Source organism: Bombina bombina, chromosome 6 (genome assembly GCF_027579735.1).
Source record: "Bombina bombina isolate aBomBom1 chromosome 6, aBomBom1.pri, whole genome shotgun sequence".
NCBI classification, from domain to species: domain Eukaryota; kingdom Metazoa; phylum Chordata; class Amphibia; order Anura; family Bombinatoridae; genus Bombina; species Bombina bombina.
In genome coordinates this window covers 1,008,303,031-1,008,330,901 of record NC_069504.1, presented here as the reverse complement: position 1 = coordinate 1,008,330,901, position 27,871 = coordinate 1,008,303,031, and the positions used below count along the sequence as shown (strand labels likewise).

The 27,871-nt window shown below is 37.8% G+C and overlaps 1 protein-coding gene across 3 annotated transcripts in view; it reads right to left on the bottom strand.

The window, feature by feature from the left end:
• The window catches only part of SGCD (sarcoglycan delta), a 1,642,153-nt gene that overhangs the window by 540,342 nt on the left and 1,073,940 nt on the right, over positions 1 to 27,871 (bottom strand). The window contains exon 1 of one of the 3 annotated variants that reach the window (XM_053718719.1): positions 14,796 to 14,924. The exons of the other annotated variants lie outside the window; for them this stretch is intronic. The gene's annotated coding sequence lies outside the window, so the exon portion shown is untranslated. Of the gene's footprint in view, positions 1 to 14,795; positions 14,925 to 27,871 lie in introns of those variants that run through there. 3 annotated transcript variants of the gene reach the window in all.

The following is a 27,871-nucleotide window of genomic DNA, read 5'->3' as shown; positions in this document are numbered from 1 at the left end:
AACAACAGACTTAAAGACAGGCCTGATTTTGACCAAGACATGACATAAATACTCCTGGAATGTGGATGGCAATTGTGGGTTTTTGATCACTGAAGAATCCAAATAACCTCCTTCATGGCTAAGGAACTCTGAGTTCCTCCCTAGTGATTGATGTAAGCCACAGAGGTTATTTTGTCTGACTGGAACCTGATAAACTGGGCTGAGGCCAAGCCAATAGAGCATTGTAAATCACCCTCAACTCCAAGATGTTGATGGGAAGAGCAGACTGTTCCCGAGTCCAAAGGCCCTGAGCTTTTAATGAGTTTAAGACTGCTCCCCAGCCCAGCAGGCTGGTACAGGTGTTCACAATCACCCAGGAAGGTCTCCGAAAGCATGTGCCCTGAGACAGATGTTCCTGAGAAATCCAACACGGGAGAGAATCCCTTAATGACTGATCTAACTCTATTCTCTGAGATAGATCTGCATGGTCGCCATTCCATTGTCATGACATAAAGATTACACATCTGGCACATCCGCAAAACGTTTATGTAGTAAAACTGATAAAGCAGAAATCTGACCCTTCAGGGTACTGAGTGACAATCCTCCAGGCCTTCCTGAAGAAAAGATAAAATTCTAGGAATTCCAAATTCTACTCCAAGAGTAGCCCATGGATTCACACCAATAAAGATATTTACGCCATATCTTATGGTAAATCTTTCTAGTAACAGGCTTGCGAGCCTGAATCATGGTCTCAATGACCGACGCTTAGACAGAATTAAGCATTCAATCTCCAAGCAGTCAGCTTCAGAGAAATGAGATTTGGAAGTCTCCAAGGTTGGAGAGATGACATCTCCACTAGGTCTGCAAACCAGATCCTGCGAGGCCACACAGGGGCTATTAGAATCACTGATGCCCCCTCTTGTTTGATACAAGCAATGACTCGTGGAAGGAGAGCAAACGGAGGAAACAGGTATGCCAACCTGAAAACCCAATGAACCGCCAGAGCATCTATCAGAATGGCCTGCGGATTTCTTGACCTTGAACCGTACCTTGAAAGCTTGGCGTTCTGATGGGACGCCATCAGATCTAACTCCGGAACCCCCCATTTGAGGACTAAGCTGGAAAACATATGCAAGATAAGGATCATTTCGAGAAGTCACAGCTTTTTGCAGTAGTCTTTTGGCTGTCTTTATTGCCGACTCTACTTTCCCATTGCTTTGAGGGTATCCTGGTGACGAGGTAACGTGGTCAAAGTCCCAACTCATACTGAAGTCTTTAAACTCCATTGAAATAAACTGTGGTCCATTATCAGAACATACAGTGTCTGGGATTCCATATCTGGCAAAATGGGCCTTTAATTTTCTTATTTTGGTTTGGCTCACAATAATCATCAAATGCTTTAATTAGCAGAGCTAGTGTGGGAGCTGCTGCTTCTGGGAAAAGGGTGTCTTTTACCTCTTTGCCTTTTTCTCCAATTAAGTACAGAAATAACTTTACATTAATTTCCTCTGGTTTGTCAGCCATGATTAGGTCTGTGTATAAAAGAATGTCTTCTTTCCATCTCTTCCATGCCTGAGACAGATTCCTTGCCTGAAAATCCAGCAGACCTGGTGGTTTTAAACTTCCCATATCCTCTTTTGGTGTATTTCTCAAATAACATCCGCTGCCACCATGTATAAAGCTGCTGTTTATAAGATAGTCTTTCAGACTCCGGTTACAGTTTTAACAAATTTATTAAAAAAACATCTTATAACAGAATGCATAAACTTCAGCTCTTGTTACAGTTAATGTCCATGTAACTGCCTTACTCATCAACTAACTATTTCCTGCTGAACTGCAGTGTAATATATATATATTAAACTTTCCCCTGGAACCAAACACTATCTTTTTTGGTTCCATACATATTGGTACAGAAATTGCTTGACAAACTGGAATCAGAGCAGTTAGGTTACATTGTACTGCAGTTGAATGTCAAGTGCCCAACTTGATGTATTTTCCATATGAGATGAGTAGATATATCTAGTAAGACCTACCAGCCTCTTAATGCCACTTCATAATTAAAAAAAAATAAAATTCACCAGTTAAAAAGTCAAATGTATACCTCTCCATATAGACATGAGAAAATATTCAATAATAACAGCTGAGTATTTCACAGCAGCTGTTTTAATGAATCTGTCTGTGTCTCTTTAATAGATATTGTAGACATATCTGGTCACTGATAGATTTCTGAGTATGTTGTTGAAGTAGTGAAAGCAGCCAATGCAATGTGGGACAAGAAATAACTGCCTGGTCTGCAACATTATAACAGACACCACTGGCAATGTGAATAAGATGTGAGCTCAATTAGAGAGAATTTCATCTCATTACGGATGCTTGCTCAGCTCACCTGTTAAATTTACTGACAATGGATTTGCAGATTCTTAATGTGAAAGAACAGGAAGATGAGTGTATCAAAAATGAGAAATTATCATTTTGTAAGTAAAAAATTCAGATAGAAGCCTCAATGTATAGCTGGAACAACCTAGCTGGCAGTTTGAATAAGCACAGTAAATCATGGCCGTACAGTCAATTCTGCAAATGAAGAGAAAAAAAGTATCTAATGTTCAGTTTTAAAGGGACATAAAAGTCAAAATGTAAGTTCATGTTTCAGATAGAGCGTGCACACTCTACCCTAAGTATGCTGTAAAAGAAAGAAGCTACATTTTAACAAAGGATACCAAGAGAAAGAAGTAAATTTGATTATTTAAATAAATTGTGGTATTTTTTTTAACTGTATGCATCTGTCTAAATCATGAGATGTCTCTTTAAGAAATAATTTCAGCAACCTGAAACTCCACCGATTAATGCTGCAGGATAAAACCTACCTGATTAGTGATCTAGGGGAGTAGAGAGTCCACTTTATTTGCCTGGACTCCTAATTAGTGGCAGGTAGCTGGAGTAGAAACTCCTTGGCTACATCTCACAGTTAGTGCCCTGGATATATCGGCTCCCCTCTGTCTCTAGCTTTTAAAAGAAGGGTGAGTTATAACAGCTGCGGGTCTCTGATTTTTACATTAAAGTGTGCTGGTCTAAATGTGTAGGATTTTAGTGATACCTTAAATTTGACTTTTATAACTGACTTTTAAGCATTCAGGGCTACTATTCTATGCTACTGTATATTCTATCCTATAAACACAAATTCTGCTTCTCTGTTTTAACAGTGTGGCCACTTGATCCAGCCTGCTGGAGTGTTTCACCATCTATGGGACATAATGCTAACTGGAGGAGCAATTAAGCTTTGAGGGACATTTGATGAAGGTTTTGCCGCCATGTCCGCCTCAAATACATACCACCTCTATGTGTACATCATTGCGGAACTACTGGGTACCCCCAAAAGATGGCTATCAGCTGCACATCCCTCACACCTCAGCATGACCTTTCCTGCAGATATTTTAAAAGGGAAGCCTAATTTGTCTGATCTTGTGGCTCATGTATCCCACTTTTAGTTTAGGTGCTAACTGTGCTCATATGTGAGAAGTTCTGTGTTTATCCTTTATAGAAAGGGTAGATGAGTGGGGGGGACTAGGGGAGATACAGTGAGTTAAGAAGGGACAGAGGATAAAGAGAAGTGCATGAAGGGAGAATAAAAGACAATAAGCTTTACATAGACCCAAGCTGTGACTGCTCTCTATCTACAATCTACTAGCCTCATTTGCAATCATGATGACCCAATGCTCTTAGAAATCTAAGTATGCTTATCCTCCCAAGTGTACTGTTGTGGTTCATTTGTTTATGAGTGCCTGTACAGTGACCATTTCTGATGATGAGGTATCTTACTTCTCTGGCTCTCCCAAACACAAAGTTCAGTCTGAGGGCCTTCAGGATTCTTTCAAAATCACACTCAATATGAACTCCCTGAAACAAATGCTAGAAGAACATAGTACATCTATTTAAATGGCCTAAAGAAGGATATCTACTAAAAAAGTGCATGAATAGATAAAGTTGAGCATAAGAAGGAAGATTTGGCTGCTGATCATGCAGATCTGCTGACATTCTCTCAGAACCAGGCTGACCAAATTGACTCTTTAGAATCCAAATGGGTGACATAGACAACAGGTCAAGAAGCAACAATAGTAGAGTTCAGGGAATCATAAAACCCAGCACTAATGACCTCCCTTCTATTTTTCAATACATCTTTCAGGGACTTGTTGGCTCTCAGCAGGGTACTGATGGCCCAATTGACAGAGTGCCCAGAGTTTTCAGTTCCTGATCCACCTCCTTTATTCAACCACGTGGTGCAGCTACACTTATTCACATTCAGATAAAATATTTTTTTAGTATAAATACAGGATTTTCCAAGTGTTCCTGGATCTCTCTTCCTACACTTTGTCCCAAAGCAGATCGTCAAGTAAAATTGCACAGCTCATACATAACAATAATAGTACCTGCACTATAGATGGGATTACCCAACTATGCTATGCGTTACTAACAACAACTAAGCAATTACAATGCCCTTTTTTTCAAGAAAAGTAGAAAATGTCTATAGTCGAGTAAACCTACTACATTCACAGACACTAGGAGGTCCTCTGCTACTCTCATGTGAGCCTCTGCCACTGAATGGCTCCTTCTACCTAGATACTCACAACACCATGAGAAGAATAGAGAACCAGAGTAGTCAGTCATTGATAAGCTGAAATATTTACCAGGCTCCCACCTCAACTTGCTGTACTTACAAAGTGATTCTTATATTAAAGTGAATTTGTCTGTATCATGTAAATTATTTCAGTATGATCTCCAAAGCTTTCTTTCCTCATGATTTAAGTTATTTTCTGCTGTAATGTTTGTGGCTTGCTTATGCACAGGGGGAGTAACACCCCCTCCCTACTTTTGCACAACTAGACTTCCCATACCTCTTCTAGTATTATTTCTGAAACATGTAAACTTTGAGCTATGGTTCTCCTACTGTACCATGCAGCATTTAACACAGGCTTCTAAACCCCCACCCCTTTTAAATTTCTCTTAACCCTCCTGTGTGTTGCCCTGTTAGCTCCACGTGAGCTAATTTTTCTCCTACTTAACATTCAAATTATTCCTGCCAAAATGCTTTGACTATTTACAATGTGCATTATATTATATATACTGTAAAATGACTGAACAGTTACTGTTTGCTAGTTCATTGTGATGTATTTTAATGTTTCTTACACAAGCTTTTCATGACTCCCTCTTATTTTTTAATCTAAGATGTAGGCCTCCTTAGTCTTCAGGGTAGACAAGAGTTTTATGTTTCTATCTAAAATAAATATGGATACATTTTACGGTTCTCTATGCAGTTTTATCTGGATTCTGGATTTTATCTGATTCTGGATTACCACATCTACTGTGGGGCTCCCTTTTTTTGGCCCTGCATCCTATGTAGATCACCTCTGCATGATGATAACTCAATTTCTCTTGTGGATTGCAGATTAGTCATCTGTCAATCAACTGAGGGCTACGACGGGCGCAGGAATGGCGCATATCGTTTACATTAAAATGTAAAAATCGAAGAAGATAGGATAAATTATATAGCGATTTCAAATTATATAGCGAGGATAAATTACTTGAGCAAGTACGCTCAAATATACCTTCACTTTAATGATAACCTAGCAACAGATAATTTTACTCTCTTAAAGGTCTATTGTTTTTGTTTCATATTCAAATCAGATCTAATTGATGCCACTGATCCTAGACCAATTTCATCCTATGAAAGCCTGATTAATTTCTGAATATTGTTTTTTGTACTTGTAATTAAAATGCATCCAAAGCTTAATATTTAACATTAAAAAATCTCTTTTAAATAGATATTCTAATAAAAAATAATGTGCTTCTCCCACTTTATTTTTTTATAGTAGTAATAAGAACCGTCACACATTTTAATTAATTAATTTATTTATTTTGTGGGGTCAAAACTTATACTTTTGTTTCCCTGGATGTATATCTTGTCTTCTAAATGTGATACTATTGAGTCATTTTTCCTTTGTGCCCCTACACAATTTTAGTGAGTGTGCTGTGTATAGGTCATCAAAATATTCTTCTGGACATTGTAAGGAAACAGATGAGTAGCTGCTTATTATTATTATTCTTTATTTACCGCAGCAACAGATACCGCAGCGCTGCCCATGGGTACAAAGATAAAAGTACAACGGAGAAACAGTACAATAAAAGACAAAATTTTACAGACAAATACAGGGGGAATTGAGGGCCCTATTCCCGTAAAAACCTACAATCTAGATGGGTAGGAGGATGGGAAAAAGGGGTTGGAGACTGCAAAGGTAAGAATGATATTAGTGAGGAGATAGATGAGGGCAACTGGTGGTTAAGTGAAATTCATTTGTTACGGAGTCGGTCATAAGCTTCCCTGAACAAAAAGGTCTTTAGGGAGCGTTTAAAGAAAGACAGGTTAGGGGAAAGTCTGAAAGCTCGAGGAAGTGCGTTCCAAAAGGTTGGTGCCGCACGAGAGAAGTCCTGTAGTCTAGCATGGGGGGAGGTGATGGTAGAGGATGCAAAGGGCAGTTCATTGTTGGATCTTAGGGGGCGGGCTGGAGTATATTTGTTGAATAGTGATGACAGGTAGGGTGGGGTAGCATTGGTGAGGGCTTTGTAGGTCAGGGTGAAAATTTTGAATTTAACTCTGCTGTGAAAGGGGAGCCAGTGAAGGGACTCACAGAGAGGTGCAGCAGATACAGAGCATCAGGAGAGGTAGATTAGTCTGGCAGAGGCATTTAGGATGGATTGAAGGAGAGAGAGGCGGGAGAGAGGGAGGCCAGTTAGTAGGTTATTACAGTAGTCAAGTTGGGAAATTACCAGGAAATGGATTAGCTGTTTAGTAGTTTCAGCCCAGGCGGACATCCTACACACAGCATAAGAATAAAAAGAACAATTTGCCCTGAATTATAATTAAAGTGGCATTGTTGTGCATGTAATTGTTGTACTATTCACACTGCAAGTTTATGGACCAAATTATTAAATCTTTGCCAGGCCAGACATGAAAAACTGAACAAACACTTGCAGGAACTACCCTCAGGGAATTATCTAAAAAAATGCCTGTTCCTGCAAATTGTGATGTCTCTCCATAAAAAGTAATGGAGTTTGTTGGAAAGAAGTCACACTTATAAAATCAATACAAATTTGATTACTATGCTATCAGTGTATAGTATCTTACAATCCTCTCTATTTTCATATATAGGTTTTTTTCTATGAGTATTTTCATGTTTTGAATATTTTGACACAATCTCATCACCTTTCAGTTTGTGAGAAAAAAAACCATTGAGATCTGCAAAAAGGAATATGTTTAGAGAATACCCCAGACCTGAAAGAGAAATTTAATTTACGCAAATAATTTTACAAACAGGGGGCAAATAATTTTACAATAAGGAAAATAATGTCCTCTTATAAATATGAATTTCATAGAGGTTTGTGCAGTGCAGTTTCTTTCCTGTGTAATTTAACCCCTTAACGACACGAGTCGTACAGGGTACGTCGCACACAACCTGGTCTTTAAAGACCAGCGACGTACCCTGTACGACTTTGGGGATTAAAGCGGCTGGAAGCGATCCTGATCGCTTCCAGCCGCTTTACAGTTATTGCAGTGATGCCTCGATATCGAGGCATCCTGCAATAACATTTTTCCCCCATCCGATGCAGAGAGAGCCACTCTGTGGCCCTCTCTGCACCGGCATCGATGGCCGCAATCGCTGGTGGGTGGGAGCTGACGTGGGAGGCGGGTGGGCGGCCTTCGATGAAAGGCTGAAGAGAGAGGAGGGCGGAATCGCGGGCGGGGTTGTCGGGAGTGCGCACCAGAGCGCGCGCGTGCACGAGCGGCGGCGGGCGGGAGCGTGCACGGGGAGGGAGCGGGTGGGAACCGCTTCACTACTGAAAAAAACATTGTATAGAAGTGGCAGTAAGGGGGGATAAAATCCCTAATGAAAGTTAATCTAAGGGATCTGGGAGCGGGTGGGGAATTGGTCTGTGGGGGGGGGGAAGCTACACTACAGAAAAAAGGAAAATAAATAAAAAAAAATTAAAAAAATACATTTTTAGTTGCAAACTGGGTACTGGCAGACAGCTGCCAGTACCCAAGATGGCTCCCAGTAAGTTAGAGGTGGAGGGTAGAGAGCTGTTTGGGGGGGATCAGGGAGGTTGGGGGCTAAGGGGGGATCCTACACAGCTGCATATGTAAATATGCTATACAATTTTTTTTTATTTTTTTTTTTTAAATACACCTTTTATTTTAGTACTGGCAGACTTTCTGCCAGTACTTAAGATGGCGGGGGCAATTGTGGGATGGGTGAGGGAAGAGAGCTGTTTGGGAGGGATCCTGGGGTGTGATGTGTCAGGTGGGAGGCTGATCTCTACGCTAAAGCTCTACTTGTATTTATGGCCCTATAACTTGCAAAAAAAGCAAAGAACATGTAAACATTGGGTATTTCTAAACTCAGGACCAAATTTAGAAACTATTTAGCATGGGTGTTTTTTGGTGGCTGTAGATGTGTAACAGATTGTGGGGGTCAAAGTTAGAAAAAGTGTGTTTTTTTCCATTTTTTCCTCATATTTTATCATTTTTTTAAAGTAAATGATAAGATATGATAAAAAATAATGGTATCTTTAGAAAAAGTCCATTTCATTTTGATGAAGCAGAGTACTTGCTGCACAAACAGCCTCACTGGCAGTTCCTCCCCATTAACTTGTGTCACACATGACCCAGCTCAGCTGCAGCCCTCCAAATCTCCTGGACATTTCCAGGGACAAATCCAGGGACATACAACAAAATCCAGGGACTGTCCCTGGAAATTAGGGACTGTTGACAACAATGAAGATCTGATGCACATGTGTTTGGGACTGTTGGCAACTATGAAGCAGGTAACACCAAGGTAAAAACTAACTTTATAGAATTATGTGCTTCATAGTACTGGAAATTTTTTTATAGAATGTTAAAAGCCTAGAGAGCTTTATACAATCTTCCCTTTGTGTTTAATCACCACAATAAAAAGTTCCATTACTAAAAGGAAATACTCAAATAATATGAGTACAGACCGAAAACAATGAATCCAAATTGCTTAAGGACGGAAAATGTTTGTATTTTGGAACAGTTTGGATTTTGCAATATTTGCATCTTTAAAATTGGAGAGTTTGAAGAGTGAATGGAACCTTACGTGTAAACACTTTCGGGTAGATTACGAGTTTTGTCGGTAAAGCTGTGTGGTGCTAATGAGCAGTTTTCAGTCACCGCTCACCTACAGACAACGCTGGTATTACAGGTTTTTAGAAACCCAGCGTTAGGTGCAGAAAAGTGAGCGGAGAGCAAAATTTAGCTCCACATCTCACTGTAATACCAGCGCTGCTTACGGTAGCTGTGAGCTGGCTAAACGTGCTCGTGCATGATTTCCTCATAGGAATCAATGGGGGAGAGCCAGCTGAAAAAAAACCTAACACCTGCAAAAAAGCAGCATTCAGCTCCTAACGCAGCCCCATTGATTCCTATGGGGAAAGAACATTTATGTCTACACCTAACACCCTAACATGAATCCCGAGTCTAAACACCCCCACCTATATTATACTTATGAACCCCTAATCTGCTGCCCCCAACATCGCCGACACCTACATTATATTTATTAACCCCTAATCTGCCTTTCCCAACATCGCTGCCACTATATTAAAGTTATTAACCCCTAAATCTAAGTCTAACCCTAAACCTAATCCCCCCTAACTTAAATATAATTTAAATAAATCTAAATAAAATAACTACAATTAACTAAATTATTCCTATTTAAAACTAAATACTTACCTATAAAATAAACCCTAAGCTAGCTACAATATAACTAATAGTTATAGCTTAGGGTTTATTTTTATTTTACAGGCAACTTTGTATTTATTTTAACTAGGTTCAATAGTTATTAAATAGATATTAACTATTTAATAACTACCTAGCTAAAATAAGTACAAATTTACCTGTAAAATAAAACCTAACCTAAGTTACAATTACACCTAACACTACACTATAATTAAATTAATTCCATAAATTAACTAAAATTAAATACAATTAAATAACATTATCTAAAGTACGGAAAACCCCCCCACTAAATTACAGAAAATAATAAAATAATTACAAGATTTTTAAACTAATTACCCCTAATATAATCCCCTAATAAAATAAAAAAGCCCCCCAAAATAATACAAATCCCTACCCTATACTAAATTAAAAAAAGCACTTAAAAGGGCTTTTTGCGGGGCATTGCCCCAAAGTAATCAGCTCTTTAACCTGAAAAAAAATTACAATACTCCCCCTACATTAAAACCCACCACCCACACACCCAACCCAACTCTAAAAGCCACCCAATCCCCCCTTAATAAAACCTAACACTAACCCCTTGAAGATCACCCTACCTTGAGAAGTCTTCACCTAACCGGGCCGAAGTCCTCAATGAAGCCGGGCAAAGTGGTCTTCCAGACGGGTAGAAGTCCTCATCGAAGCCGGGCAGAAGAGTTCCTCCAGACGGGCAGAAGTCTTCATCCAGATGGCATCTTCTATCTTCATCCATGCGGCACGGAGCGGGTCCATCTTCAAGACATCCGACGTGGAGCATCCTCTTCTGTCTTCATCCGACGTCTAAATGACTGTACCTTTAAGTGACGTCATCCAAGATGGCGTCCCTTCAATTCCGATTGGCTGATAGAATTCTATCAGCCAATCAGAATTAAGGTAGAAAAAATCCTATTGGCTGATGCAATCAGCCAATAGGATTTTTTCTACCTTAATTCCGATTGGCTGATAGAATTCTATCAGCCAATCGGAATTGAAGGGACCCACCTTGGATGACGTCACATAAAGGTACCGTCATTTAGTCGTCGGATGAAGACAGAAGAGGATGCTCTGCGTCGGATGTCTTGAAGATGGACCCGCTCTGCGCCGGATGGATGAAGATAGAAGATGCCGTCTGGATGAAGACTTCTGCCCGTCTGGAGGACCTCTTCTTCCCGGCTTGGATGAAAACTTCTGCCCATCTGGAGGACCAATCGCCTGGCTTCGTTGAGGACTTCGGCCCGGTTGGGTGAAGACTTCTCAAGGTAGGGTGATCTTCAAGGGGTTAGTGTTAGGTTTCATTAAGGGGGTATTGGGTGAGTTTTAGAGTAGGGTTGGGTGTGTGGGTGGTGGGTTTTTTATGTTGGGGGGGGGTATTGTATTTTTTTTTACAGGTTAAAGAGCTGATTACTTTGGGGCAATGCCCCGCAAAAAGGCCTTTTAAGGGCTATTTGTAATTTAGTGTAGGGTAGGGATTTTTATTATTTTGGGGGGCTTTTTTATTTTAATAGGGGGATTAGATTAGGTGTAATTAGTTTAAAAAACTTGTAATTATTTTATTATTTTCTCTAATTTAGTGGGGGGGGTTTTCCGCACTTTAGATAATGTTATTTAATTGTATTTAATTGTAGTTAATTTAGGGAATTAATTTAATTATAGTGTAGTGTTAGGTGTAATTGTAACTTAGGTTAGGTTTTATTTTACAGGTAAATTTGTACTTATTTTAGCCTGTAAAATAAAAAAATAAACCCTGAGATAGCTACAATGTAACTATTAGTTATATTGTAGCTATCTTAGGGTTTATTTTATAGGTATTTAGTTTTAAATAGGAATTATTTAGTTAATAATAGTAATTTTATTTAGATTTATTTAAATAATATTAAAGTTAGGGGGGTGTTAGGGTTAGACTTAGGTTTAGGGTTTAATACATTTAATATAGTGGCGGCGACGTTGTGGGTGGCAGATTAGGGGTTAATAAATGTAGGTAGGTGGCGGCGATGTTAGGGATGGCAGATTAGGGGTTAATAAAATGTAACTAGTGTTTGCGAGGCGGGAGTGCGGCAGTTTAGGGGTTAATATAATTATTATAGTGGCGGCGATGTCCGGTTTGGCAGATTTGGGGTTACAAATTTTAGTGTTTGCAATGTGGGGGGCCTCGGTTTAGGGGTTAATAGGTAGTTTATGGGTGTTAGTGTACTTTTTAGCACTTTAGTTATGAGTTTTATACTACGGCGTTAGCTTATAAAACTCTTAACTACTGACTTTCAAATGCGTTAGGGATCTTGGAGGTAGAGGGTGTACCGCTCACTTTTAGGAAGACTCGTAATACCGGCGTTAGGAAAATCCCATTCAAAAAAATAGGATACGCAATTGACGTAAGTGGATTTGCGGTATTTTCGAGTCGCGGAAAAAAAGTGAGCAGTGAGCCTGTACCTGTCAGACTCGTAATACCAGCGGGCGTTAAAAAGCAGCGTTGGGACCTCTCAATGCTGCTTTTTAAGGCTAACGCAAGACTCGGAATCTAGGCGTTAATTCCCCTCCTCAGCTTAAAAGGACACTGAACCCAATTTTTTTCTTTCGTGATTCAGATAGAGCATGACATTTTAAGCAACTTTCTAATTTACTCCTATTATTAGATTTTCTTTATTCTCTTGATATCTTTATTTGAAATGCAAGAATGTTAGTTTAGATGCCGGCCCATTTTTGGTGAACAACCTGGGTTGTCCTTGCTGATTGGTGGATAAATTAATCCACCAATAAAAAAGTGCTGTCCAGAGTCCTGAATAAAAAAAAAAAAAAGCTTAGAAGCCTTCTTTTTCAAATAAAGATAGCAAGAGAACGAAGAAAAATTGATAATAGGAGTAAATTAGAAATTTGCTTAAAATTGCATGGTCTATCTGAATCACAAAAGAACACATTTGGGTTCAGTGTCCCTTTAAGTAAGTTTACTATGAAATATTGCAAGATCATGGTGAAATCCATTATATCACATTATAGCAAAGTATGATCTCAGCATTGATGTTGCTGATTGACCGTTTTTGTTTTTTTTACCATCCATCTTACAGTAAAAAGAGTAGCTCTGGATTTTCAGGTAAAATATCTTCCTTTTTACAGAGATGTTAATTTGATTATTTTCTCGGCTGCTGTTTTCAAGTTATTCAACATTTGGCTATTACGTCCCTTTAATTAAATCACATTCTATTACAAAAATAAACACCCAAAAAATAAAGTTACAAATGCATCATATGAAAAGATAAAGTAGTGTAGGAAAAGCAATATATAGCTGTCTACATGTAAATAAATAAAGTAAAAAAAAAACAAACTGGCTGGTTTTCTCCGTCATGGCATGCAGGGTTATCTTTTCAGTACCTTCTCTATTGAACCCCTTTCTCAGCAGGATATTTTATCTAACATTTATGTGAATGCCAAGGAATCAACATCCATATTTCACCTTGCATGCTAGATTCCCTTTAAAGGGACATTCCAGCCAAAATTGAAAACCACATGGGTGCATTTCGGTATTGAACAGAAGCAATTTTGTAATATACATGCATTAGCAAAAATGCTTCTAATAAAAGCTATAGCTGTTTCAAAAGTGTATTTAAAGGGACACTGAACCCAAACTTTTTCTTTTGTGATTCATTCAGATAGAGCATGCCATTTTAAGCAACTTTCTAATTTACTCCTATTATCAAATGTTCTTTATTCTCTTGGTATCTTTATTTGAAATGCAAGAATGTAATTTTAGATGCCTGCCCATTTTTGGTGAACAACCTAGGTTGTCCTTGCTGATTGGTGGATAAATTCATCCACCAATCAAAAACTGCTGTCCAAAGTTCTGAACCAAGAAAAAAGCTTAGATACCTTCTTTTTCATATAAAGATAGCAAGAGAACAAATAAAAAATGATAATAGGAGTAAATTAGAAAGTTGCTTAAAATTGCATGATCTATCTGAATCACAAAAGAAAAATTGTGGGTTCAGTGTCCCTTTAAGTATGCACCGTGCACCAGCATTTTAAACACAGCACTTGCTCAGGGAGCCTAAGGTGTTTGTACCATCTGGTAATGACTCAATTTGTTAATTGCTGATATGATAAAAGCCCCAGTGATGATCTGAGCAGCTGCAGTATTTAAAAGGTGGGTGCAGTGACAATATCTAGCTGTGCTTCACATGCACGTGCAGAGAAAAATACTAACACTAAAACAGTGATACATTTTACTAGAAGCATTTGTGCTAATACATGTATATTGCAAATATCTTTCTATTCAAAGATGTTATTAATCTATGTGCATTAAAATTTTGACCGGAATGTCCCTTTAAGTTTTTTTTTTTACTCTCTGACAAAACAACTTTATGGTTTATGTCCCAAATTATTTTTGCTTTAAAGGTAAATATAGACATTTTCCGATTTCCGTTCCACTTTAAATCCGTCGCAACCGTTTACTCTCTTTCGCCCTAAGCAGAATTCAGCCATGTGCTCAGTGTGTACGTTAGTACTCTTCACTGTACGAAATTCTCAGTTTTTGTGAAACTCATTATCACAAGTAAATCATATGCCTGAGCTGTACGGTATCATAAATCAAAAAAAGGACGGTTGATTCAGTTCAAAACCATGTATGTATCATTCTATTCTATGGCGGCAATGCAGTAGCACACACAGCAGATGCAATTTCAGAAAGTGGTCTCTTGGAACCTTGATTTAAAGTAATTAAACTCTGAGATAAGCCCATAAGTTCTAAACATATTTAAGGGACTCCAACCTTGTTTAACAAAAGCTAACTAGAGTATATTTGAGATATAAAGAGGCTTAAATGGGAGAACTTCCCTCTGAGAATAGGTAAGAAGCAAAACTTATTTGCTACTGCACAAAAAGTTAGTTACCAAAGAGCTATGTAAAGGTCATAGTGTTCAATACTCCTAGAAACTAAAATACTGCAGTAACACTCTATATGCAGAGCTGAACAATAAAGTAGTATAGTTAACCCTTAAATATCCCCTACCTTTATACATCCAGAGTGTCTAGGAAAGACAAGTTATGGACAGCTACTCCTGTGACTGCTCTGCACTCGGCTGCGTGGCCTGCACTATGAATATTCTGCTGCCTGTCTCACATTTTCCAGTACAAACTCCCAGCCAAGTCCCTGCCCATAATTTTCAAGACTTATTTCTGTCTTCTCGAGGCCTCTGTATTACTTGCAGACACTGCCCGGCCCAATTACTGCTCCTGGACTCAGCTGCCTGCAGCCAGGGAGAGAAAACACGTGTTTTGAATTATAGTATTTCCCTTTTGTGTGTCCTCTGAGGGCTGCATTATAGTAAACAGCATCAAATAATACAGATACAGAAAACAATCCATGTCTAAGAGGAACAGTCACTCCCCTAGATTCACTAAAACTGAAAAGGTCTCTCCATATCCTGTTATAATATGCCGCCTATATACTTAATTGCATTTATCTTTCCAAAGAGTATCATAGTCTTAGTAAAACTAGGGAGGGGAGTTCTATTTGATAAACGCAGCATTTATTTTGTGCTGTATGTGAATTTATTGTACCTCAGTTACATATCTATATCGCTGATATTAATGCGGCACACGGATTTGGTAACACAAGCAAAGAGAATTTACAAAACATAGGAAAGTAATTAAATGGACATGAGTCAAAATCTACCATGAATTATACACCACGTGGCTGATTTACCATTGTGCTAGTAGATCATGTCCGCTGCACATCGATAGATGCTGACAGCATACGCTGTCGGCATTTATCATTGCACAAGCATTTCTCGTGAAATGCTTGTGCAATGCCGCCCCCTGCAGATTCTTACATCCGCTGCGTCATTAATTGACCCCCACATGCACTTTTAAAGGGATAGTAAACACCAAAAATGTTATTGATTAAAAAGATAGATAATATTTACTGTTCCCCAGTTTTACATAACCAACACTGTTATAGAAATATACTTTTTACCTCTAATTACCTTGTATCTAAGCTTCTGCTGACTGCCTCCTTATCTCAGATCTTTTGACAGACTTGCATTTCAGGCAATTAGTGCTGACTCTTAAATAACTCTTATCTATATGGAACACATGAACTAACACCCTCTAGCTGATAAAAACTGTCAAATGCATTCAGAAAAGAGGCGGCCTTCAAGGGCTTAGAAATTAGCATATGAGACTACCTAGGTTTAGCTTTCGACTAAGAATACAAAGAGAACAAAGCAAAGTTGATGATAAAAGTAAAACAGAAAGTTTAATTTGGACTTTACTATCCCTTTAAGGGATTTTTCAATTTACTGCTGTTATCACATTTACTTTGTTCTCTTGGGAAAAAAAAATAGCTAGGAGGAAAGATGGGAAAATCTTCCAAGCTGGTCCTGAAGCAGAAAGAGAGAAAAACTGCAACATCTTAAATAAGGTAAGCCTAACCCAGTCCACCTAACAACCCGGCACACAATCTGCAACAATATTCTTCATTACAGGGAGGCAATGGCCATAATAATTGAAAAATGACATGTCTAATTTATTAGAGCATACAATTTTTAGATTAGCGACACTGCACTTCTATGTGCTTAACAACCACAAAGGTTCATAGTTTAAGTACAGCGTGAAATCCACAGAGAGCTGCTGGTCCCAAGTGGAAACTGTTGCTGAACCAATCGCACCCCAGCTGTGTAACTAGCACTGCTGATAGGATCAGCAGCAGTTTCGGCTCGGGACCAAGCAGTACTTCTACTATGTACCTTTGTAGGGGTTTAGATACATAGAGATGCAGGGTTACTAGTCTTAAAATTGAATGCTATAATGAATTAGTGCACATCATTTTTTACTATAAATTAAAGTCTTCGAAAAACATACTGGGGTAGTTTTTGAAGGGAGTTGTGAGCAAACTGAAGGGCTCCAAAAGATCAGGAGGTGAGCTAAGCACTTAAAGTGATTGTAAAATCCATTCATAAAAACAGGGGCACTTTAAAGGGACATGAAACCCAACATTTTTCTTTCATGATTTAGAAAGAGCATGCAATTTTAAACAACTTTCTAATTTACTTCTACTATCTAATTTGCTTTATTCTCTTGGTATCCTTTGCTGAAAAGCATATCTAGATTTAGATCTGATTTGTGGCTGCACATAGATGTCTCGTGTGATTGGCTCACCTATGTGCATTGCTATTTATTCAACAAAGGATATCTAAAGAATGAACCAAATGAGATAATAGAAGTAAATTGGAATGTTGTTTAAAATTGTATTCTCTATCTGAATCATGAAATAATTTTTTTGGGGTTTAATGTATTTAAGTCATTAAATTTCTTGAGGATGCTTTCTTTGTAAAATATTTACCATTTAGTGATGGTAAGCATTGCGCCGTTCCACCACCCGCATCTAATATATTTAGCGGAGCGATGACAAATCCGGCTCCATCCAATCCTTGAGTGCCCCACAAGCTGGACGCCTAGTGAACACGCAATGATTGGATGAAGCCAGATTCATCATCACTCAGCTAAATAAAGTATTAGATGCGGGAGGAGGAACGGCGCAACGTTTACTATAACTAAATGGTAAATATTTTACAAAGGAAGCATCCTTAAAAATGGAATGACTTAAAGGTAGGGATGGGCGAATGTTTCTAAACATTCAAAATTTAAAAAAAAATTATACATTCGTTCGAATCGAATTTCGAATGTTTACATAACATTTGATTTTCGAATGTTCGTTTTCGAATTTTTCGATTACATTCGAAAATATTTGTTCTAATAATAGAATTGTTGGCTTTATATTATATTCAATATTCAAATTCAATATCTATATTTCACATTCGATTTCAAAATGTAATATTCAAATTTGATTCCAATATATCAAATTTGATTTTTTTTATGTAATATTCTAATTCAATTTTAATTCCGAAATAGTATTTCTAAGCTACAATTTTCTTTTGTAAAGTAATATTCAAATTCGAATTAGTTTTTATAATTCAGTTATCTTATAAATATTGGAATAATTTCATATTCAAATTTAAATATTCAAATCAACTTATTCCCTCCCATATGTAAATGTTATAGTTGTAGTTGTTAAAATTTCATTTGACAGGTTTAGTTTTGGAGAAAAGGGACGTACTGGTTTGGTGGTCGTGTTGGAATATATTGATACTGATTTTTTTTCTATATACTACTATTATCTATCTATTTGCTCCTGTGGCATCTTTTATTTTTTTATTTTTGTGTGGACACAACTGTGGAGGATGGACTGCACACCATGAGAAGACGCATTTTTTATCTTCATCTGCAATAAATTTCATATATTTTTGGAGAGGTAATATGTGGTCTATTATTTTTTTTATAGGCAAAAATTCAGGTGATGATATACCTGCTTTTACTTTATGCATTTATTTAGTTGTTGTTTTTTTTTCTAAGAATTTAGAATTCTAAGAAGTCTATTCTACATTAGTGTTTCTTAACCAGAAGTGGCCCTAACAGGCTATATTTTTGTGATGTCTTAACTAGAGCACTAGTAAAATAATCAATACCTATGGTGAGAACCAGGTTAGTTACCATGGTTACTGATTATTTTACCTGTGCTCCAGTTAAAGGGCCATAATACCCAAATGTTTAAACACTTGAAAGTGATGCAGCATAGCTGTAAAAAGCTGACTAGAAAATATATCCTGAACATCTCTATGTAAAAATACAGATATTTTACCTCAAAAGTTCCTCAGTAGCCACCTCCCATTGTAAAGGATTTCTAAGCAGCATTTTAGTGTGTCTGTCCTAGGACAGCTTAGGGGATGAGCATCGTGAACTCTCATATTATTTCACCAATCAGGTAAAGGAAGCTTACTATGAAATCTCATGAGAGTTAAGTCAATCTCATGAGATCACAGTAAGAGTTCATGATCTCAGCACTGCTGATGCTGATTGGCTGCTGTTCATTTCTTCATTTTTTTTTTTTTTTACCTGCAGCTGGGAGCAGGTGAAGTATAACTTTTTACACAGCACTAACTCTGCTGAGCTGAGGAGATTGTGAGGTAAAATATCTTCCTTTTTTACATAGAGATGCTCAGGTGATATTTTCCTGTCAGCTTTTTACAGTTATACTGCATCAGTTTCAAGTGATTTAGCATATGAGTATTATGTCCCTTTAAGACATTCTGAAAATATTGCCTACTAGCCTAGGTTTACTTGAGGACTGAGGTTTAGAAGTACTGATGTTTATCATAGAGATGTTGTACTTGTAATGTAGTGTGGGTTGTGTTTTACTGTGCTAGTCCTGCCTTGTATCTGGGTACTATTGAATGGGCATTGGCAGCCAGTGATGCTGACTGACTAGAGTCTAATTTATATTTGTAGACTAGATTTTCTTTTAGATTTGTGAAGTATGATATGTTAAAAAGATACATTTTGATACATTTAGAATATTCAATTTAAATCAAATGTTTTTTAATGTTATATTCGATTTTTAGAGTCATATTTGAAATAATGCAATCCATTTTGATTTTGAATGTTTATAAAAATTTGAATATATCCATTTGAATTTCAAATGTGTATATTCCATCTTTTATGTACATTGGAAATCGAAAGTGACATTCAAAATCGAATATACACATTCAAAATCGAATATACACATTTGAAATCGAATATAAACTTTCGAAATCAAAAGTGACATTCGAAAACTGTAAATAACATTCGAACATAGAATTTTTAAGAATATTCGTTCTTATCAACAGTCGAATCTGTATCGGGTTGATTGACACCCCCTGCTAGCGGCCAATTGGCCGCAAATCTTCAGGGGGCGCATTACATTAAATTTAAATATTAAATGCTGACAGTATATGCTGTCGGTATTCAGCGATGTCAAACGGACATGATTCGCTACAGAGAATCATGTACACCTGTCATTTGGTAAATTGGCCCCAATGTATTAACTTCAATTGTACTCAAGCGACCGAGTTTAATTTCAACTTGTAATAAAAGCGAAAAACCTGACGCATGCAAATGCTCACTATATACCCCTTAACGCTTGTGCATACCTGTTAACGCTCCACTCGTAACCTGGCTCATAATATACAAATATAGCTATAGATAAACATTTTCTTCCTCAAAATAAATTAATTTATGAGTAGCTATCATTAACTATTAGGTTTCGGCACTTCCTATGCTGAACCACAGAACAGTTCTATGAATTCAACTGTTGGAGCAAAAATGATGTAACACAAATATATATGGGCTCATCTGAGGAAATTATGAAAATGTCACTACTATATCATATTTTGCTCTCATGACAATGGATGACACGTTTTACAAGGAGTGCACGTGTTCACCACACGTGTCTGGTATTGTGCTGAGTCCTATAAAAGATAGCAAACTGCCCTGGTCTATGAAGTGCAAATTTTAACATGAATATGGAACAGGGCCCATTAAAAGCAACCTTATCTCTTTCAGTATAGCTGATACCTCTATTTTTGTTCTAAACGCAATATCAAGAATGCTGTAAAAGATAACGGCTTTGTTCTATATGTGTAGTTTTTTACGATATAGTCCAAAATCCTCACTGACGTTTAGGAAAAAATCATTTGTAATAAAGAGTGCATGGATAATAGGATAAACGGATTACTTGATTTAAAAATAACTAGAATATCTGACCATGATTAAACATTTCATGTGTTTCTGTCTCTGCCTCTATATTTATTCTCCTTTATGTTCTCTCACCGCTCCCACCCTCATTCATTTTCTTATCTTTATGACTAATGTCTTTTATTTGCTCAGTCTTTTTCTCCTCAGATTTATCTCTCTATATAAAGCTCACACTACTACTTTGTTAAATTGCTCTCTGTAACCCAAAGCACCTTTATTAATAGAATAATTTTATGTTTAATAGCATATGAAACCCATACAAACTCAAGATTATCTTGCAAACAACAGTTTCCCGTCAGCTAAACTCACCTCTGGGCATTACCCTAAAGGGACACTGAACCCAATTTTTTTTCTTTTGTGATTCAGATAGAGCATGCGATTTTAAGCAACTTTCTAATTTACTCCTATTATCACATTTTCTTCATTCTCTTGGTATCTTTATTTGAAAAGCAAGAATGTAAGTTTAGATGTTGGCCCATTTTTGGTGAACAACCTGGGTTATTCTTGCTGATTGATGGATAAATTCACCCATGAATAAACAAGTGCTGCCCAGCGTTCTGAACCAAAAATTGTCTGGCTCCTTAGCTTAGATGCTTTCTTTTTCAAATAAAGATAGCAAGAGAATGAAGAAAAAATGATAATAGGAGTAAATTAGAAAGTTGCTTAAAATTGCATGCTCTATCTGAATCACAAAAGAAAAAAATTGGGTTCAGTGTCCCTTTAACGACCAAGGACGTGCAGGGTACATCCTCAAAAAAAGGCAGTTAACGCCTGAGGACGTACCCTGCACGTCTTCGGTCTGGAAAGCAGCTGGAAGCGATCCTGATCACTTCCAGCTGCTTTCCGGTTTTTGCGGGATGCCTCGATATCGAGGCATCCTGCAATAGCATTTTTCAGCCAGTGCAGAGAGAGCCATTCTGTGGCCCTCTCTGCACGGGAGATCGGTGGCTCTGTTCATTGGTGGGTGGGAGCCGACATCGGAGGCGGGTGGCGGCCATTGATGGCCCTTCTGATCTGGAGGGAGCAGGATAGTGGGCGGGGATGTCCGGGGGCACGCACGTGCACGGGGGGTGGGGCGTATGCACGGGGAGGGAGCGGGTGGGAACCGCTACACTACAGAAAAATAGTGTTGAAAAATGAAAAAAAGGGTAGAAAAATAAACAAATAATTAAAAAAAAACAACACATCAGTTAGGTGGTGGGGGTTGGTCTGTGGGGGGGGGAAGCTACACTACAGAAAAAACGGCCAAAAAAAAAACATATTTTGTTGCAAACAGGGTACTGGCAGAGAGCTGCCAGTACCCAAGATGGCCCCCAATAAGGCAGAGGGGGAGGGTTAGAGAGCGGTTTTGGGGGGGATCAGGGAGGTTGGGGGCTAAGGGGGGGATCCTACACAGTAGCATATGTTTTTTTAAAAACCTTTTATTTTAGTACTGGCAGACTTTCTGCCAGTATTTAAGATGGTGGGGACAATTGTGGGGTGGGGGAGGGAAGGGAGCTGTTTGGGAGGGATCAGGGGGTGGGATGTGTCAGATGGGAGGCTGATCTCTACACTAAAGCTAAAATTAACCCTGCAAGCTCCCTACAAACTACCTAATTAACCCCTTCACTGCTAGCCATAATACACGTGTGAGGCGCAGCAGCATTTAGCGGCCTTCTAATTACCAGAAAGCAACGCCAAAGTCATATATGTCTGCTATTTCTGAACAAAGGGGATCCTAGAGAAGCATTTACAACCATTTGTGCCATAATTGCACAATCTGTTTGTAAATGATTTCAGTGAGAAACCTAAAATTGTGAAAAAAAATTTTTAATTTGATCGCATTTGGCGGTGAAATGGTGGCATGAAATATACCAAAATGGGCCTAGATCAATACTTGGGGTTGTCTACTACACTACACTAAAGCTAAAATTAACCCTATAAGCTTTCTAAAAGCTCCCTAATTAACCCCTTAACTGCTGGGCATAATACACGTGTGGTGCGCAGTGGCATTTAGTGGCCTTCTAATTACCAAAAAGCAACGCCAAAGCCATATATGTCTGCTATTTCTGAACAAAGGGGATCCCAGAGAAGAATTTACAACCATTTATGCCATAATTGCACAAGCTGTTTGTAAATAATTTCAGTGAGAAACCGAAAGTTTGTGAAAAAATTTGTGAAAAAGTGAACGATTTTTTGTATTTGATATCATTTGGCGGTGAAATAGTGGTATGAAATATACCAAAATTGGCCTAGATCAATACTTTGGGATGTCTACTAAAAAAAAAATATATACATGTCAAGGGATATTTAGGGATTCCTGAAAGATATTAGTGTTCTAATGTAACTAGCGCTAATTTTGAACAAAATGGTTTGGAAATAGCAAAGTGCTACTTGTATTTATGGCCCTATAACTTACAAAAAAAGCTAAGAACATGTAAACATTGGGTATTTCTAAACTCAGGACAAAATTTAGAAACTATTTAGCTTGGGTGTTTTTTGGTGGTTGTAGATGTGTAACAGATTTTGGGGGTCAAAGTTAGAAAAAGTGTGATTTTTTCAATTTTTCCTCATATTTTATAAATTTTTTTATAGTAAATTATAAGATATGATGAAAATAATGGTATCTTTAGAAAGTTCATTTAATGGCGAGAAAAACGGTATATAATATGTGTGGGTACAGTAAATGAGTAAGAGGAAAATTACAGCTAAACACAAACACCGCAGAAATGTAAAAATAGCCTTGGTCCCAAACGGACAGAAAATGGAAAAGTGTTATTATTATCAGTTATTTGTAGAGCGCCAACAGATTCCGCAGCGCTGTTGTGGTCAATAAAGGGGTTAAGGCCCATAGTCAGCAGGAAAAAGATGTATACAATATGTACAAAATTATTACTAGCTGAGCTCAATACAGGCTCACAGCAGATTAAAAAATACATCTTACTGCCACTTTATTGTGCTATACATATTGTATATATCCTTTCCTGCCAACTGTGAGTCCTATGGACATGAGGGAATCCAAAGGATGAGGTCGGAGGTCAGTTAAGCTGGGGAAACTAAAGTTGCTCTCCTTTTGTTTATTGGGATAAACTACACAATGATCCGCCTCTTCTTTTCTACATTTATATTATATTGTTTTATGTGTTTACCCAATTCAAAGCCAATAAAACCAGAATTCCCTGTAAAGGAAAAAGTGATCCAATCTGTTCATTGCCAAAGTCTGAAAGAATTAAGTGGTACTACACGTGAACTCCAGTGTGCTCACTGACAACAAACCAAAGCACTCTGCACGTGCACAAAAGGGCACAACTTGACAATGCGCATTCAAGTACATAATTTGCTTACTGATCACTAACTGGTTAAGGCAACATAGCCAGTGATTGGCTGTATCATCTAAACCCGCAATAAAATAATATTCTTTGTGTTTATCCAAAGCGAGTAGAATAAAACCAGACGTTTCTGTTTAAAAAGTGTCCCCATCTGCTCACTGCAAAACTGAAGTGCTTGTGTATTTGTTATTATGGTGGCTAGTTCACACGGCAATGCTTTTAGCTGATTTAAATAAAGAGTAAAAAGGAAGCAAAAAATAAAAATAACAAACCCATAAAAAATTGAATAAGGGTGGCATGAAAGCATGAATTTCCCTCAAATGACCAAAAATAATGTAAGCGTAGGTACCCATAGGTCTGAAGGGCTTTAAGAGTTAAAGGGACAGTCTACTCCGGAATTTTTATTGATTAAAAAGATAGATAATTCCTTTATTACCTATTCCCCATTTTAATACGCTTTGTACCTCCGTGATTACCTTGTATCTAAGCCTCTGCAGACTCACAGACTGCCGCCTTATTTCATTTCTTTTGACAGACTTGCATTTAAGTCAAGCAGTGTTAAACCATAAATAACTCCATGGCAGTAAGCACAATGTTTTCTACATGGCACACATGAACTAGTACTGTCTATCTGCGAAAAACTATCCAAATGCACTGAGAAAAGAGGCGGCCTTCAAGGGTTAAGAAATTAGCAGATGAGCCTACCTAGGTTTAGCTTTCAACAAATAATACCAAGAGAACAAATGAAGCTCCGTGCACAAATGTTTAAACACCATGTCTGCTCAGAGAGCTGGCGGTGGTGTGTATTGTATCAGTGACAACTTAAAGGGATATGAAACCCACAATACTTCTTTCATGATTCATACAATTTTAAACAAATTTTCAATTTATTTTTATTAGCAAATTTTCTTTGCTCTCTTGCTCTCCTTTATTGCAAAGAATACCTAGGTAGGCTCATCAGCAGCAAAGCACTACTGGGAGCTAGCTGCTAATTGGTGGCTGCACTTATATATGACTCTTGTCATTGCCTTACCTGATGTGTTCAGCTAACTCTCAGTAGTGCATTGCTGCTCTTTCAACAAAGGATACAAAGCAATTTTGATAAAAGAAGTCAATTGGAAACTTTTAAAATGTTATGTTCTATTTGAATGTAGAAATAAAAATGTGAGGTTTTATGTCCCTTTTAATTTGTGTCATACAAGCCACTGCTGCTGCTCTCTGAAGGATAAAACAAACAGTTTAGCATACCCAGTTCAGCCGACACATATTTAAAGTAGGAGGGAACAATGGTAGGTTATCTATCTGGATCCGAGTTAGGGGTACATGGAGCGCCCCCAGGCAACTCTTTGCCAGCTGCCTATGTCTGCTGTTGATTTCCAGCGGTCTTAACAGAGTGACCGACATATCTGCCACGGAACTGTGAGTAAGTTGCTGCAATTGGTAGCTTTCCGCACTGGAATCTTTATAAGTCACTGAACCTGTGGTGTACCTGACTATTTTATATTTGAATATACAGGTTGTGAGCGTAAGCCTGTTGGAGCCGATCAGTGAAGAGGTATAAGGTTACTCTGTATACATTGTGTGTCAGGATTGATATGACGTATTTACACCTAAGAATTACCTTTGTGATTTGTGGGTTTTCTAAGAGACTGCCTATTTTACAAAGTGCAGACTCTACAGTTGTGGCAATATGCTTCTCTCTGAATAGGTGTGGTGTTTAATTACTGGTGCACAGGAAGCTCTGGCAGCATATGTAAGTATACTGCAGAAAAACAGTAATAACAGTTAGGGGTCAATTTATCAAAGACTTTGCATTCCTTTTGACCCCCTACGACTGCAGGTTCTTACAAGAGAACCTGCATGCCGTATTAAACAAGCAGCAGTCATCAGAATTTCAATCTCCCCGGTCTTGTCCAACCGGGGAGATTGACAGCTCCTGCCCAAGCGTGATTGGCTGTGCGCGGACAGGGGGCGGGATTGCACACTAGCGAAAAATAGCGTTTGTGTACAATGCTTAATTCCGTCAGGGGAATTCAGCCCACCAGAGGTATATGCGCCCCTGTCCGCCGCAGCTTGATTAATCGACCCCTTAATGGGTAACATTTTTGCTAATGAAAGTATATTGCAAAAACGCTTTTATATAAAACTGAAATAGATTGATGCACTATTCAATTTTGCCTTTTATCCATTTAAATGTGAGGTGGGCTAGTTTCAAGGACGTTCAGGCAACTGCTTGCAAAGGTTAAATTTAAATCATAAAAAAACAAACAAAAAAACACCTAAAATTAAGGCCGGGTAGCTAATGTCATTCTTCCAGCCTCATTCGTCATAAACCATGTGGAGAGGGCAGAAATTAAAACTTAGAATATAAACTTAAAGAACAATATTTTCATATTTTCATTTTCTTTTCTTTTTTTTTTTTATGTATTTCCCTGCCACAAAAAGTGACAAATGCGGAATAAGTCATTAAATACTAAACAGAAAGAACAATGCCCTCAGACAATCGTTTGTTTAAAAACGATATGTTACAAACAAGTCCACCAAATGAAAATAAAACCCCAATCACAATCACTTAAAAGGACAGTCAACAATAAAATTGTTTTTGTTTAAAAACATAGATAATGTCTTTCCTACCCGTTCCCCAGCTTTGCACAACCAACATTGTTATATTAATATACTTTATAACCTTTAAATCTCAACATTTTTGCCTGTTTCTAAGCCTCTAAAGACAGCCTCTTATCACATGCTTTTTATTAGCTTTTCACAACAGGGTAGTGCTAGTTCATGTGAGCCATATAGATAATATTGTGCTCATGCCCGTGGCTTGTGGAAGACACTGCACTAATTGGATAAAATGCAAGTCAATAGATAATAAATAGCCATTTGATCAGGGGGCAGTCTGAAGAGGTTTAGATACAAGGTAATCACAGAGGTAAAAAGTGAATTAATATAACAATGTTTTCTGTGCAAAACTGGGGAAAGGTTAATAAAGGGATTATCCATCTTTATAAACAATAACAATTTTTGAGTTGACTGTCCCTTTAACTTGCTATAATATAAAGCATATGTGTCTGGACCATAAAGGGACATAAGTGGTAAATCAGTGTTGAAAGTTGTTGCAAGTAAACATAAAAACTCCCTAAACGTATCATCTCCATGGAGCACTCCCCAAACTTTACGGTATCCTCCAGTCCTCTTCTTGGGGACGTATTATCTGCCACATGATGCCCCTTTCACTACCACTACCCACTGCTGGCTAGGGATCTCAAGCATGCCATGTCCTTGTGAACACGTGCAATAACGATGGACTTTTATTCAGCGATGAGTGGTTTCTCTGTGTTCTCTAGTTTACAAACAAGACAACTTAAAGGGTCATTAAGCACAAATTGGACTTCTCCGTATTGTGTTTTTAAAGTTTTATAAAAATGCAATGTATACATTTGTTTTACCTTATCCACTTGGCTGCCAGTAAAACACATGCTGCAGTGATTTGACCCCCTCCCATTACCTTGACTGACAGTAACACACACCGAGCAGTATTTTTAATATTGAGGTTGCCGGTAAATAATGAGAAGAGATTTAACTCCAGTTAAAGAGGCCTTTACAATTTAGTTGCCACTCAGGGTACTTTAAAAAACTGAGCCTTTAAATGTCCAATATTTGTATAGAGATTTTACTGGACAGCATGCTGAAATACTGGACACCTGGCAACCCTACTTTAAAATGAGGAGTCCCTTGTCCCTCTAGGTAAAGCAGCAGTAGTGGTAGGGGCCCCATTAGGGATGGGCGAATGTGTTTATATTCAAATTCAAATGTTAGAATGAATGTTATTGTAGAAATTTGAATGTTGCTAAGAACGAATATTCTTACAAAATTCTATAATCGAATGCTATTTACAGTTTTCGAATGTCACTTTCAAATTTGAATGTTCATAATTAGATCGAATGTCCACATTCAAACTTTCAAATGTAACATTTGATTTAACAAATACTATTCAGAAGATCAATAGTTCATGTAGTAGGGAATTTAGTAAATTGATGCATAATAGATACAAATAAATCAATTTGAATCTTTATATTTCGAATATTGCATAATTTGAATAATACATTTAAAGAAAGCATTAGAAATAATATTACAAATATATAAA